Consider the following 16,557-nt stretch of genomic DNA (forward strand, 5'->3'; position numbering starts at 1 on the left):
AGTTTCCGTCAGTGAAAAAAGGTAGTCGACCAACATTTTTCGTCTTAGTTTTAGTCGACAAAATCAACACTGACCACCAACCATGGTGTGTTAAAGTTGTTTTGTTTGATGTACTTCTGTGATGATTGTTGAGGTTAGGTGAGAGCACCCGGATTGGCTGTTCAGCCTGAGCAAATCAGAACGCGAGAATCAGAATCATCTTTGTTGTTATTGGTTTACAGGTGTAAAGACGTAGGTGTAATTATTTTTGTTTGTGGATAGAGTTAGACCAGAAGAGAAAAGAACGAAATGCGGGGTAGAAGGCTCATAAAACAAACAAAAGATCTATACATCGATACAGATAGTGTATGTGGTAGCATGATGTTTAGAACATTGTCATAATATGCAGGTAAGTACATAACAAGCCACCATGGAGAAACGTGAGCGGAAAGCACAATTAGATGGTTATTGACGGAGATTAAAAGGTCATAGCAAAGACCTCATTTTGATATGACGCTTTGATAGTTCATATCGAAAACGATTGATATATTCAATACATCTATATATTCTAAGCTTTAAAGATAGCTTTTAGGAAGGCCACTCGACAAGCCCATCTGGGTTTTTTTGGCCTCTCCGGCACATCATGTTTGGATTTACATTTTTTTCCTTTCAATATAAACATTATAGTTGTTTTCCATTTTGTTTAGTTTTTATCGCATGTAATATTTTAAATGTGCAATAAACTAAACTAAATCTCTTGAACTGAATTGATCTTGTCCATTTTTGCCCTTCTCACAGTCAACATGCTCCTGTTTTTACTTTGTTTGTAGTGAATTTTCCTCGCATGAAATTGCACCGTATTCCTGCCGTATTCATAGTCTACAAGTTTAACCCTGAGTCCCTGTAATGTGCCTATCAAGGCCAGATTAATTGATTGATTTGACTGATTGACTGACTGATTGATTGATTGATTGATTGATTGGTGGTGAAGGTATGAGTTTTTTTTCAGTGATTTATGTGTTGACGACCATGCAGTCTTATGCAAAGGTTTAAAAGTCATTTAGATAGCGTGTTATTAGACAGATGCCAGGTCAATTTGTAGAGTTTGTATAGTTTAATTGTACAGGTTATTTAAGCGTTTTCATGTTCTTGATATCATAGTGTTTAGACTGATGCTAGGTTCTTGGTTTATCTATTATCCTAGATTGCTAAGCCACTACATGCATTTGATGTATGTGTTTACCTTGCTTCCTGTAAGTCGCTCTGGATGAAGAGCGTCCGCTAAATGCCTTTAGCAAAGCTCAAAGCTCACAGCGCGTTGTGAGCTTTGAGATTGGCTATTTTCGGTGCGTGATGCTGCACTCAACTAAAGCTTTCAAGATTCAAGCCAATACTGGAGATGCAATTCTTTCAACATAAAATGCTTGCACTCAAGTTCAGGAGAGTTTGGAAAAGGCAATTCTCTTGAACGCTGCATTCAGGTACGGCAGGGCTACTCAACTTAAGATGGCTCAGGGGCCACTCAGCAAAATACCAAAAGTCCAAGGGGCCGCAAGCTAAAAATGACGGTCCTATTTTGGATTTTTCGATTTTGTAACACACACTACCCATTATTATTATTGTTATAAGAACATTTACATTTTGACATCATATTCTTTTTCACTGTACCTGTTCATTTTGTGTGTATGTCCAGTGGCATCAGTTCAGCAAAAGCTAAGGTATGGCAAGGTTAGGGTTGCCAACTCCCAGAGATTGAAATAAGGGACACCTATCCTGGGCGGGCGGCAAAGCTGCGCGGCCAAAAAATAATGGGTCAAACCCCCCAAAAAAACACGAAATGCATAGAAAACTATGCATTATACCTGTAACAATTGACGCACCTGTATGTATGTCTGTTTGTTTTTGAAAAAAAATGTAGCAACCCATATATTTGAACGGAAATGTATATTTTTTAGTTACATGTTGACATTCTTTCCTTTTGTATTTGTTTATCGAGTCTACTAGACCTAGAGGACTGGGGACCAGGCATGTGGTGAACGATGCAAGAGGGGAATACGTGGTCATCATACCACGTAATGTAAAGACCAGTAATGTAAAGTAACAAAGTACATTTACTCAAGTACTGTACTTAAATACAATTTTGAGGTACTTTTACTTTTACTGGAGTATTTCCAATTTCCAATGCTTTTACTCCTACTCCACTACATCTCAGAGGCACTATTCGACTTTTACTCCACTACAATTATATGAAAAGTTTATTCACTAGTTACTAGTCACTTAGTTAGATTTTGATTATTATTACAAAACGCACATTAACCACTTCAGCCCTATATACATTTCATCCATTTGAAAATAGCCGATCTACAAGTAGAGTAAAATATCTACAAGCTCACAATGCGTCGCATTGTGAGCTTGTAGATATTTTCAAAGATTTTTACACATTGTGCACTTGTGAAACAGGACATTCTGCATATTCGTACTTTCTACTTTTCTTACTTTAAGTACATTTTCATACCATGTACTTTTACTCAAGTACATATTTAATTCCAGACTTACTTACTTGTAACAGAGTATTTCTACATTGCAGTATTGATACTTTTACTTAAGTAAAATATGCGAGTACTTTTTCCACCACTGATGATGACCAGTCTACTCTCCTACTGACCTTATACTGTGACCTTCTGTTCTCACCCACTTGGGTTTGGATTGCCGTTCGACGGGACACACGGTCACACGCACATAGACATACCCTCTTATAGACTCTATAAGAGGGTCTGTCTGTCTATCTTTTGAAATGAAACCCAGCCATAGTATGATTGCTCCACAGCCGGTAGCATTTGGACCCAGTTTTTGTAGATATAACATACACATGCGCTATCAACACACACAAACACACACACACACACACACACACACACACACACACACACACACGCACACGCACGCGCACATGCACGCACGCGCACATGCACACACGCCAGTGGTGTAAAGTATATTTACTCAAGTACTGTATTTAAGTACAATTTTGTGGTACTTTTACTTTACTGGAGTATTTTGTTATTGTCTATACTCTTACCACATCTGGAAGGCAAATATCGTACTTTTACTCCACAACATTATATGAAAACTTTAGTTCCTAGTTCCTAGTTCCTAGGCTGTTTGGAAATAGCAGATCTACAAGCTTGTAAATCTGCTATTTTCAAACATTTTACTTTTGGTACTTTAAGTACATTTTGAAACCAATAGGTACTTTTGTACGTTTGTACAGTATTGATACTTTTACTTAAGTAAAACATTTGAGTACTTTTCCCACCACTGACGCTCGCAAGTGCACGCACACACACACACGCACACACACGCACACACCTGGGTGAACCAGGTTAAGTAGTCAGCCTGCGGTGACCAGCACAGAGGTGCCAGTAGCCGTGAGGTTGCCGGTTCAAGTCCCTTCCTGGCTGGGGAAAGTGGGGCGAGAGGGATTCACACTCAGGCAGATATTTATGTACTGGGCAAGACACGCGCACGCACGCACGCACACGCACGCACGCACACACACACGCACACACACACACACACACACAGTGTAGAGGACTTCGGCACACAGGTAAAGCTGAAGGGAGCAGCCGCAATTCTGCCCTAAAGCAAAAAAGTCTGGACAGTGCCAAGGTTTGAAAGATTTATGTTTCAAACTGGGACTGACCCCTACGGTGTGTGTGTGTGTGTGTGAGAGAGAGAGAGAGAGAGAGAGAGAGAGAGAGAGAGAGAGAGAGAGAGAGAGAGAGATAACTTTGTATTACTATACTGTATATAAATGATATACTTTCCCATTGAAAGGAAGTGTCATTCACTGCCGCCGCTTTTCCTTTTTCTCTTTTGTACAGTGTTTGTACATGTTGATGGCATGTATTACACAGTAATACATGCCATCAACAAGTACAAACACTGTACAAAAGAGAAAGAGGAGAAGTGAAGAGAAGAGAAGTGTGAAGAGGTCAGACGTAGTTACTTACTAGAGATTTAGTGTTGTTTTGCAGCAGCCCTTCAATCTATCAGACACGGCAGACATGCTACAATGAGCTAGCAAGGTCTCAGGCTTTAGGCTATAGCCAGAGAGCGGGATTCACTGCACATACCCATGAGTTTGGACATTATTTAGGGGTCCTTGGCATCATTTACATTATAGCCATATATGGAGATTTCTGTATTTGTCCCTTTTACACGATGCCCATAAATGGAGCAATATGCATTATGTGTCCACATCATCCCCAACATCCATATTCTGAGGGGGGGAGCATTTGCCCAAAACGTTCGCCCGCCAGAAAATGCCGATCTACAAGCTCTACGATCTACAAGTAAAAGATTGAGCAGCTTTCCAGGCCTCGGCTTCAATGAAGGCGTTCCCGTCACCCCCTCTCTTCTGGCAGTCGCTAAGGAACGTTCCAAGTTGTGCTTCAAGGACGTCTTTCAAGAGTGCTTCGAGGTCGTCCTCTTCCTGATGGAGATGCTGCTCCTCTTCTTCTCTCAGGGGGCTGGTGGTGGTGGTGCTGGTGGTGGTGGTGCTGTCAGACTCCATCACAGTGGTGGCTGGGTTCCTCTGGCCGGCAGGGTCTTCTCTCAGGCTGCTGATGGTGGCGCCCGTCTCCATCATGATGGTGCTGGGGTTCCTCTGACCTGCAGAGTTCAACTGGACCTCAGCAGCACTGGAGGTGGAGGAGGTGACCTGCTGAAGAACCACCGTCTTCTGTGAGCAGGACGGCTCCTCTGGAGCCGTTGAAGGTGAGGGTCCCCCTCCGTTGTCCTCTAGCCTTTTCAGCCTCAACACAGCGACGGGAAGAACGCCTTGCTGCTTAGGATGGCGGACGGGAAGATCAACCTCCTGCTTAGGATCGGCAGATTGGAGTTGGACACTGCTGTCCAGCAGTGGTTTCTCGTCGTGAATGAAGGGACACCGTCGCCGTGGACAGACGGCCTGGATCTCGTGGTTACATGGAATCCTTTTGACGTAGGGCTGATTCCGCCTGACAATTGGTCTGTATCGTCTTTTGGCCATTAGTTAAAATACACACACGTGCTGCTCACAGAGAAAGAAAACTCAGATGACTGGAAATGAGGATATGTTACCGTTTAAATACTGTACCCGTCATCACAGCCTATGACATCACGTCATCTATGATGTAAGTCTGATGTCACTGTTAATCATCGCCATATTTGGGCACATATATATATATATATTTATATATATATAGTGTAGGTCAGTCGATGACATCAGTCATAGCGTCATCTCCATATTTGGGCATATCTATTGTAGCATCCATTAGTTTTGATTGATTTATTGATTGAATACTTTATTAACAAGTTTGTTATGCTAAAATAACACAAGGGGCTTGTTTCCATTGTGGTCCATTACACTCAATTCATCAGTAAGACATACAATACATATTGGTTCCAGTAGCAGCAAGAGTTATATCCTTATATTACAAGTGTCTACCGGGACCTCAGCCACATCACTCTGACTCAGAGATAACCATAAAGAAACCTGATACGCCCATATATAGGCATGTCACTATGACTTGAACATAACCATAAACAAAACGGATATGCCCATATATAGGACATACATTGAGATCCGGTTATACCGTAGAGTTAAACAAGGGAACCTGGTACTGCCAGACCCCTAGTGGTTGAAATCTGAATGGCCGGAAATCTGAATGGTTTCTAAACTACGTCACGCTAAGCTTGGCCAATCAAAAAGAGGGACATGTAAGAAAACGTTTTTGTCCATATATGGATGAAAAGGGGACCGACAAAGCCTCATGTAGGCCTGTAGGCCTGACCCCCTGGGTCTGGCAAAAATAATAGAGAGGGCACCGGAAATCCCCGCCCATCCACTTGCATTGAGTTGCTCATCCAGGCCTACTCCTAAATCACCCCTTCTTCCGGGTTGGGAAATGTGATGGGTGGGGCCTATTTGGGGCTTCTGTGACACGTTTTGCGTCACCTCCATGCGCAACCCCGTGTGCAAGCTCAGGCAAGCCCAGGCCGTTTTAAGCTGCAGTACCTATGAATGACCAGGATGTCATATGCGCTTCAATGCAACCACTGGGTTCTGGGGGCTTGGGTTATATAGAGCCACAGATCCAACCACTAGGCCCATATATTGGTTATGTGCATGTATGGGACCAACCGGCTTCAAACTTGGCGTGTGCGACGTAGATGTGCGAACCTGCCCAAACCTCTAGTTTACAGGGGTAAAAAAGGGTCTGGGCGGGGTGCAGAGGATGCTACTACCAAGGCGTTCCAAGGCAGGGGGGCAGGGGATGCTACTACCAAGGCGTTCCAAGGTGTTCTACTATGAGGTCGGAGGTCAGCCATTCTAGGGAGTCCAGATGTCTTGGAGGCCAGTCCTGAACCATGCACCTGGAACTCCATAATTGGGACGGGTGACCCCTTCAGTGATGTCATCCATATGACATCAGCCAGCTCCATATTTGGGTATATTTGGGCATGGACGGACAGACAGACAGACAGACGCACACACGCCTCAACCTATATCTGACACAAACATTCCCGTAATTATTGCTGCATGCTGGTCCTTAGCAACCACTGATCTGATTGGCTTTACACTCACTCACTCGCCTCGGTTCATCAGCATTACACACGCAAGTCTAAAACTTGTACGTCGACTGGTTGAGCAAGTTCTTGAGATATGCCATGGGAGGCATACTGACTTTCCAGAGACCTCAGGAATCCGTCTGGATCTTGGGGAAAGAGTTCAACGCGCTTACGGAACAGGACGATATTTCGTCCGCTGTCACTTCGCGACTCTGGTTCACATACAGGAGAAACTTCCAGCCGATTGGGCCGACGGGACCGACCTCTGACACGGGCTGGGGTTGTACGCTGCGATGTGGCCAAATGATCCTTGGCGAGGCCTTAGTCTGTAGACACTTAGGTCGAGACTGGCGATGGGTCAGAGGGCAAGATCAGAGAGCAGAATACACCAGGATCCTCAATGCCTTCATTGACAAGAAGGACAGCCACTATTCCATCCATCAAATTGCCCAGATGGGAGTTGGAGAGGGGAAGTCCATAGGTCAGTGGTATGGGACAAACACGGTGGCACAGGTTCTTAAGAAACTAGCGGCGTTCGACCTGTCGAGCCGATTAGCCGTACATGTGGCGATGGACAACTCAGTGGTGATCGAGGACGTCAGACGTCTTTGTATGCCTCGGCCGGATCAAAGAGGAGCCTGTGTCCACCGCCATCACCCAGAGGGAGCAGAGGAACATACCGGCTGCATGGAGGAGGGTGTTGGTGCCTGTGCCCTGGCTGAGGGAGAGCCAGCCCCCTGGAAGCCTCTGGTCCTGCTCATCCCCATCAGGTTAGGCCTGAGTGACGTAAATAAAGCCTACGTTGAAACCCTAAAACGATGCTTCATGCTGCCTCAGTCTCTGGGAGTTATCGGGGGGAAGCCCAACAGGGCCCGCTACTTCATCGGTTATGTGGGCGAGGAGCTCATCTGTTTAGACCCACACACCACCCAGCTGGCGGTGGAGCCACGTGAAGACGGGCAGGTCCCAGACGACACGTACCACTGCCAGGGCCCGCTTTGCCTCGTGCACATCTGCGACATGGACCCGTCTATCGCGGCGGGCTTCTTCTGCAAAACGGAGGCCGAGTTTGACGATTGGTGTATGCACGTTCGAAAGCTTTCCTGCAACAACGGAGGCTTGGCCATGTTTGAGGTAGTCGACAGCCGACCCTTGCATGCGGTCAGCATGGATGTCCTCAACATCACGCCTGATTTCTCTGACTCTGACAGGTTGGAGCAGTTCTTTGACTCCGAGGACGAAGGGTTTGAGATCCTGTCCCTGTGAAGGGAAGGAATGCTCAAACATCGACAATGCAGGAGGTAGTCTTTACTTAATCTATCTCTTTCTAATCCTATATTAGAATTGGCTAATGGGAGGGCGGGCCGGGTTATGTCTGAGTGACTCTGACTCAGACATAACCATAAACGAACCTATTACGCCCATAGACAGGACAACGGCCACGTCACTATGACACAGACATAATAACCATAAACATAGATCCGACCGCTATGCCTACTGTATATGGCATCGGCATCGGCAAGGACTCAAGGGAGTGCGGTGCCCGCCGTCGAGGAGTCGAGGAGTTTGAATATGCGGTTGTCCAGAACCGCCGATCCAACAATAAGCCCATATATGGGCATATACTGATGACCTCAGCGATCTCCATATATGGGCATAAAAGGGACAAGGACTGCCGGATACAGATATCTCTATATATGGGCAATTGGGCATAAAAGGTACACAGGTAGACAGACAGATACAGAGATATCCATATATGGGCATAAAAGGGGTCTGAATCTCTAGTAATGAAAATAGGTTTAATGAATAGAGCAATCTTTGTTGAATGTGTGCACAGATATATAATTTTATCCCCCCTTAGTTTATTATGGCTCAGCCAAAATGTCTCTAAATGTTTTCCAGATGTATTAACAAAGTTCTACTTCTGTGATAACACTGTTAGGGAGTGTATAATCTCTCAAGAACAGATTCTGCTCTGCGTTGGAATCTGTCGTGAAGGCTCGTCATAACATGTACGCACTGGGCTACAAGTGGGCGTGCCTTCAGATCAGGAAGCAGGCCGCGCTTTACCCAATCAAATGTAGTGGGCGGGATTCACGTGTCCGTCGATCTTTCCCCCTCGAAACAAACCCAAACTAATGTAACAATAGCGTCCGCGGAGCAGACAAAACCACGGAAAGATATTCACATTTTAACTTACTCTTTCATCATAGAAACAAGTGGGCTTATAACCAAAACGATCCATGTTCTCTGGGAGAAGTGGTGTTAGTGTTCCGTGTAGAGATATTGTTAGTGGGAATGAAAACATAGTGGCACCACCGGAAGTGAAAGCTGAAGGCAGACCAAAACCCCGGTTTCCTTTGCGCACGGGTGCTACGTCGCCATTGTCCCAGAGCCAAGTAAGATAGTACAAACAACAGAGGGCGCTGTTTTTCATTCTTATTTGGTTCTGGGTTCCCAGATTGGGGAGTGTATGTTCCCTCAGCCCTAAGTTTCCCTCCACCCCACTAGTTCTCAAAGCGGGGTCCGGGAACCTCCAGGGGTCCTTCTGGGGGTTCCAGAAGGCCCCCCTTTCGGAAGCACTGACTCATATGTATCCCTATTAATGTCTTGCCCATACGTCTGTTGAAGCCATATGGTTATGATGTTCAAACCTCACGTGATTGGTTGAGATGCCATAATGGTAATTTCAGATTGCCAATCTGTTCAAAATAATGTCTTCATGTATCTATTTGTATTTGGACCGTAGAATGTTAGCTTCACAGCATGAGTCTTTTCACATCTGTTGCTGCCGTTCTCTTTTGGTTGATCCAGCAATACCATTGATGTCCTTAAGTGTAACAAGCCTGTACGTCTTTTTATGGACGCTCTTAAAGGGATATTTCACTTTCAAAAAAACGTTGGGTCATTTTATCGTCTACTCAGGCTTTTGTGAGACCCGCAGACCGTTTTTAAGTTGGATTGATTCAGTATTTAGATATTTGATATTCATTTTATCAGACACGCCCCCTTCCTATACAAACCCATTAGAAGGGCAGGGTGAGTCACCTGAACCAAGGACGGGTGTTTTAGATGAATCTAAAATGGAGTTTGAAGTTATAATGGGTTTGTATAGGAAGGTCTTTTTGTCAGTCTTTTGTCTGATAAAATGAATATCAAATATCTAAATACTGAATCAAGCCACTTAAAAACGGTCTTGGGCTCATAAAAGCCTGAGTAGACGATAAAATGACCCAACGTTTTTTTGAAAGTGAAATATCCCTTTAACTTAACCATTCAGCATTTTTCCTACTGTCACTTGGTACGGCAAATATCCCATGATCATTTAGGATAGTGGTTCTCAACCAGTGGTCCTTGAGGGGTTTCCAGGTGGTCCCCAGCTAAATGATGGAGACTTGGTAACCAAATGAACCCTTATAGATCTTTAACTCTTGAGAGTGTAAAATGAAACCAAATGGACCCGTAAGGGTGAAGTAACTTCACCCATTTTACACTCTCAAAAGAGTTACATTATTGTTAAACTTCTGCATTACTTAAAACTGTTATTTTGATCAACGTTTGCCTGTTATCTCTCCTATGGTACCAACATCAATACAGCATGGAATTGTGGACAAAATCATATCCAACGATAACAACAGTTTTGGGTCCGAGAGCATAAAATTAAACCATATGGACCCTTATGGGTCCATAATAGTTTTTGGGTCTGAGAGTCTAAATCTCATCAAATGGTGGTCCGTGGCTCAAATGGCGAGTAAATAATGGACCTTCATATGAAAAGGGTTGAAAACCACTGATTTAGGATAATGTCTCTGGGTGTAAGCGGTGTCCCATATGACATTTCAGGGGTCTGTCTGTCCTCCAGGCCAGGAGATCTGGGGCTGCTGTAATGCAGTTCCTTCTGCCTGAAACCTCTTCAATAAATTGTCCACACTTCACCCTGACTGGATATTCATATTTACGATACGTAATCTATACGTCACAGTTATGTCACGGTCTGGGTACTTATAGTGTGTGCTGGTCATCCCATTTGATTCGAGATTATGAATTCACAAGTGTGAAAGATAAAAGCAAAACGCGCTCATTCGCTCTTTCCCTGTTTTCCCATTACGCTATGAATCCAAAGGTAACCCACATTAGAACAAAGCCGACGGAGAAGAAAATCAACGACATCTCCACGCAGTTTGTGTGTACCGAATTTAGCGATTACATATTCATAGTTCTCACACAATATGGCAAGATCGGGACGTTGGTATCGGTCAATCCTGTGCTCAAGACCGACGGCCAGCCCTCTCCCTACTTGATTACCAAGATCCTGCTGGGAGGTGATGACTCTCAGTCTTGTGAAACTGCAAAGGACATGGCACAGTTTGCCGTGCGAGAGGCAGGCAAGAGGGCCGTTCTGCTAGGACTATCACTTAAGGACACCAGCGCTGACTCCATAGAACAGATGAAAGTTGTGATCAAATCTTTGCTTACATGGCTGCGTCGATGACCAATAAATAGCCCACACCACATGGGCTTCTAGTTTCCTGTCCGATGTCCGGCCACCATGTTTCTTTGTTTTATAGTTATTATTTTATACTTTGTAATCCCGCTGGAATTAGTTCTAGCGCCCTCATCTAGAGAGAGAGAGGAGAAGCGCAAGACAGACATGATGTGTTGGGGTTAGAATTGATTGAGTTAGACATGTGATTAGTGGGAATATAGTAGAAAGAGCTTCTGATTAACATTCTTATCAACGTAAGTGACAAAGGCAGAGAGGGATATGCGGACAGGTAGAGGAGGTCTAAGGAGCCAGAGGGTTGAAAGGGGCTTCCTGGGTTAGAGGAAAAGACTGAATCCTACCACAATAGAAAGAGGACTTAGCAGTCGTCTGCTACGGGAGCAGGCAGAATCGAGTGAATTGAAAGTAGGAGAATATGAATATGTTTAATAGAGCGATCTTCTCTGAATGTTAGCAATGGTTATTTTTTTAATGACATGGTTAATGACGGCCATAGAATTTTTTTTTGTTTCTGAATGTCTTCCGGGTGTATAGGTCTTGCAAGTCTTTTGTGATAAGAAGTTATTGTGTGGAGTGCATTATGTTCCCTCAGCCCTGTGTTCCCTCAACCGTAAACCTAACCTTGCCCTCCAGCCCTGCCTCCAATGCTAAACTCATGGAACACCAAGCTGAGACGATTGAATTGTGAGTTGAGTGAATCGTTACGTCCCTATTCATTCCTCTCCATCTCGGACCATCTCTGTCGCCTCACAACTTTATCAAGGCCTGATGAAGGCCATAATGTGTGGCTGGAATGTTGTACCATATCTATGCGTTAAGTAATTCTAAAGATTGTTCCACAACCATGGTTGTGCACATGTTTTTTTACATTTCATTTATTTTTCTGAAGCACTGACTCATATATCCAATATCCAATAATCTTTTTGCCCCTCTTTCTGCCCAACCTTCCGCCATGATCTGAAAACTCACATCTTCAGGCTCCACCTCAGCCAGTGTCCTAATTTTCACTTTTATCCAAAGCACTTCACATTGATTGTGCCATTCACACATTCACACACCGATGGCGGAGGAAACCATGCAAGGCACCAGCCTGCTCATCGGGAGCAATTAGGGGTTCAGCGTCTTGCTCAAGGACACTTCGACACTAACTCTGGGGGAGCCCGGGATCGAACTGGGAACCTTGCGGTTTCCAATTCACTCTACCCGGCCACTCTACCCCTGAGCCGCTGCCGCCCACTAGACCTCTGACGACCATGCAATCACACCGTTCTCATGTTTTTGTTACCTTTTCTTGACCACAATGTTAAAATGTAGGTAGCAGGTTATTTAGACGGATGCCAGGTTCATTGTTCACCCGGCATCCTATAGTTTCAATGTACATATTATTATTTTGATAGTAATTGTTTAGACTGATGCTAGGTTCTTGGTTTATCTATGGTCCTATAGTTTACGGAGGTACTACACCGTCTCTCTGCATTTGATTTACTCTGGATAAGAGCGTCTGCTAAATTCCTAAATTGTCTGTTAAAGCCATATATGGTTATTATTCCGACCTCACACGTGATTGGCTGAGTGTGGCCTGGTGGCCAGTCTGGGTACTTATAGTGTCCTAATTTTCTTTTTCCACATCCTCCCAGCATCATGTCTCCACACCAAGCATTAATTGGAACAAAGCAGACGGAGCGAAACATAAATGGATTTCCAACGCAGGTTGTTTGTACCGAATTTAGCAATTATATATTCATAGTTCTCACGCAGTATGGCAAGGTTGGGACGTTGGTATCAGTGACGCCCGAGTCCAGAACCAACGATGCGATCTCTCCAATGTTCTCCACCAAAGTCCTGCTGGGCAAGGACGAAGCTCTGACGCACGTCTGTGCCAAACACCTGGCCACGTCCGTGTCACAAGAGATGGGCAACAGGCCTGTTCTGCTGGGACTGTCGCTTAAGGACTCCTCCTTCGACTCCATCAGAACAATGAAAGATCTTATCAAAAGTATGGTGACGTCCACAGCGCACGATCGGACTGGAGAGCAAGTGGAGGTCACGCCGGAGCGGCCACATTTGGACTTGAACAGGGAGCAGGTTTTCAAAAGGGTTGAAGCGGACATCGGAGTGGACGTTTGTGAGGACATTGGAGAGGATATCAGAGCAGACATTGAAGAGGACATGTACAACGGTGCTGACATTGGAGAGGATATGTACATCAGAGCAGACATTGGAGAGGATATGTACATCAGAGCAGACATTGGAGAGGATATGTACATTGGAGAGGACATCAGAGTGGACTTGGAAGTGGAGGACAGTCCTCCGCTCCAAGCCACTCCGGCGACACTCCTACGAGAGCCCAATGTGGGACTGTTTACGTAGTCCCACTCCCTCTGGATCTCTAACCACTCGTGCCCATGCCTGCAATGGTTTAGCTTCTGACCGCCCGCTCGCGGCCGTACTGCATGTACAAAGTAAGTGCGGTTTAGCCCTGCATAATCCTGCAATATGTAGTCTAGTCCTGCATAATCCCTCTGTATTTTCATTAGGACCCCAAAACATTACAACCAGAAACACATAATGAGAGAAAGAAAGCGAGACAGACAGACATACATTACAGAACCATGGGACCATGGGCAGCAACACTGGGCTCGGCTTTACTTACTGTTTGACAGCTTGGATGGAGTGTGTTTTGCACCCACATCAAGGGTCCATAGTTCATACTATTACAGGAGACACCTTTGTGTCAAAACAACCCATGGCAGCACACATTGCAACACAATACAATGCTCCTTTCTTATTTTTTTGAGTGTTCTGAGAGTGTTGAGCAGCGTTTCGTCCCGCTCACACGCTCTGGTAACATCCAATATCAAATAGCTGCATGTAGTCCCCGGTTCCATACCTGGCAGGCCAGACCATGTGTTGCACTAGAACGAGTTGTAATAACTATCCTGGTTCCACATGTGTTTGTTTGTGTTAGAATGTCACGAGACGCCGGGCACAAACGTCACGCTAAGCCCTGCCTATCACTCAAGGAGGCCGGCTTGGCCTCCATGAAATTTGTTCCCTGGTACTTACTATGTTACTTACCTATTATCTACGGTACGTACTATGGTCATAACCTATTGACTATGGTACGTACCTATTATCGGTAGTTATCTATTATTACCATTTCATTATTTGTAAAAAATATATGTCTTAAACCCACCAATATAACTGTGAGAATAAACCTTGAACACACCATATTCAGAGGCAACGTTTTAGAGGAATCTAAGGTGTCTCTGCTCTTCGGCAAACCGTAGCCATTCAGTGTGTTCCATTTGTCGGTGCATAAAATGACAAATGGAATCCTTTGCGCTCCATCAACAAAAGAGCGCTCAGACACAGGCTCCAGCAGCCTGCCGAAAAGCAAGAGTTTAATGTATGAAGTGGGTAAAAAAAACTACTACAAAAAGAACGAACATCTCAGGATCCATATGCTGAGTTCTGTTCCTCCCATTGAATACAGTTTCTATTCAATGTAGAACAAGAGAAGAGATTAAAGGACATGCTCTCATTTGTTGGCACAAAACTCTGTGAATGCTGAAAAAAATGCCTTGAATAATGTATTATTTTTTAAGTAGGAATGTGGAGAATTTGGGGTTCATACCAGTGGCCTAGAGAAAGTAAACTTTATTTATAAAGCGCAACGCTTTAATTACATTTATATTACAAGGTGCTGTATAATAAATCACAATATAAAACAATACAATTAAAACTACTAGAGGTTTGGGCCGCTTCGCGGCCCTCACATCTAGGCCCGATCAGTTACGTCACAGCTACGTTGCACCGGTGATCCAAGTGATATGGCCATATATGGATATGTGCAGTAGGGTTGGGTGCTGTGGCTAAAATGTGAAATGTAGTTTTATATTAACCGTACAATTTGTAAGTACATTGAAGGCGGGGAAAGAAGCTTTAGTATTAGCCAGAGCACTGATCAATAGTCTGTGGCAGGTTTGGAGGCAAGAGGAGTGATCGTGTGCTGACCAACCCCGGACGTACTTTGGAGGTCATTTCACTTAAAGTAGTAGGATAGGATGACGATAAAAAATGTTAATACAAGGCAACGAGCAACAAAACATTAACCAGCACAGATTAAGTGAAACTTCCACCTTTAACCACTTGAGGCCTCTATCCTCAGCAGGCATTTTCAACAACGATACTCTCTGTGTTACCATAACAATGGCCTCCTCCCACCTCCTGCTCTGGTGGCGATGTCATACCTGGCTACTTCTTACAAGGGTGTGTGTGTGTGTGTGTGTGTGTGTGTGTGTGTGTGTGTGTGTGTGTGTGTGTGTGTGTGTGTGTACAGTGTATGTGCTGACCATATGCACCATTATCTCAGCATGGTGTTACATGCATTATACCGCATAAACATGTGCTAAACCATATTCAGACACACAGACACACACATGCACGTTTGCCCGTTATCTCTCCTATGGTACCAACATCAATACAGCATGGAATTGTGTACAAAATCATATCCAACGATAACAACAGTTTTTGGGTCCGAGAGCATAACATTAAACCACATGGACTATTATGGGTCCATAATAGTTTTTGGGTCTGAGAGTCTAAATCTCATCAAATGGTGGTCCGTGGCTCAAATGCCAAATAAACAAGGGAACCAGGAGACCTGGTACTGCCAGACCCCTAGTGGTTGAAATCTGAATGGCCGGACTTCGCATGACGTGTGTGCAGAGGAAAAGAGAGGAAAAGAGGGACAGACCGACCGACCGACAAAGCCTCATGTAGGCCGACCCCCGACCGACAAAGCCTCATGTAGGCCGACCGCCTGGGTCTGGCAAATAATGCACCTTCATATGAAAAGGGTTGAAAACCACTGATTTAGGATAATGTCTCTGGGTGTAAGCGGTGTCCCATATGACATTTCAGTGGTCTGTCTGTCCTCCAGGCCAGGAGATCTGGGGCTGCTGTAATGGAGTTTCTTTACAAATTATCCGTAACATACTCACTAGTCACTACGGGATATCAGCACCTCCTGGCGATGCACAGAGCTACATACCATAAACTCCCGGGCCATTCATTGGCTGATAAGGGTACGTCACCGGAAGACCGGAAGGAGTATAAAACCCCCCGCGTGACGTAGGCTAATCCTCTTTTGCTTCTCTGCATGGCAGATGCAACACGGCTCAAGACATACTAAAACAATTTATTGTAAAACTATTCGATTTATCCGGACTAAAACCAGCTCTAGCCCACAGCGGTGGTACTTGACCCGCAGGTTTTCCTCCTTAAATCTTTTAGTTCCGCTCCCGCGGCTATCTTCTTTCTTCTAACTTTTCTACTACTACAAGTTTTCCTCCTCACGTGCTAGCACGGTCAAGCTAGAGTTAGCAGCTAATTAGCCTAGCTCTCTGTCAGTCGATGTGTTAAAGCCTAGCCTAGCGTTAGCGTTAACCTAGCAAACA

The 16,557-nt window shown here is 44.6% G+C and overlaps 1 protein-coding gene and 1 pseudogene across 2 annotated transcripts in view; one reads left to right on the plus strand and one right to left on the minus strand.

Moving 5' to 3' along the window:
• The window catches only part of LOC308075364 (C-type lectin domain family 4 member C-like), a 598,318-nt gene that overhangs the window by 159,268 nt on the left and 422,493 nt on the right, over positions 1–16,557 (minus strand). The window lies entirely within an intron of this gene.
• Positions 6,297–7,857, plus strand: LOC308074069 (cysteine protease ATG4B-like; annotated as a pseudogene). The gene is made up of 2 exons: positions 6,297–6,342; positions 6,577–7,857. The product of its transcript is annotated as a cysteine protease ATG4B-like (transcript).

This window comes from Gymnoscopelus braueri (assembly GCF_963280865.1).
Source record: "Gymnoscopelus braueri genome assembly, chromosome: 19".
Classification (NCBI taxonomy): domain Eukaryota; kingdom Metazoa; phylum Chordata; class Actinopteri; order Myctophiformes; family Myctophidae; genus Gymnoscopelus; species Gymnoscopelus braueri.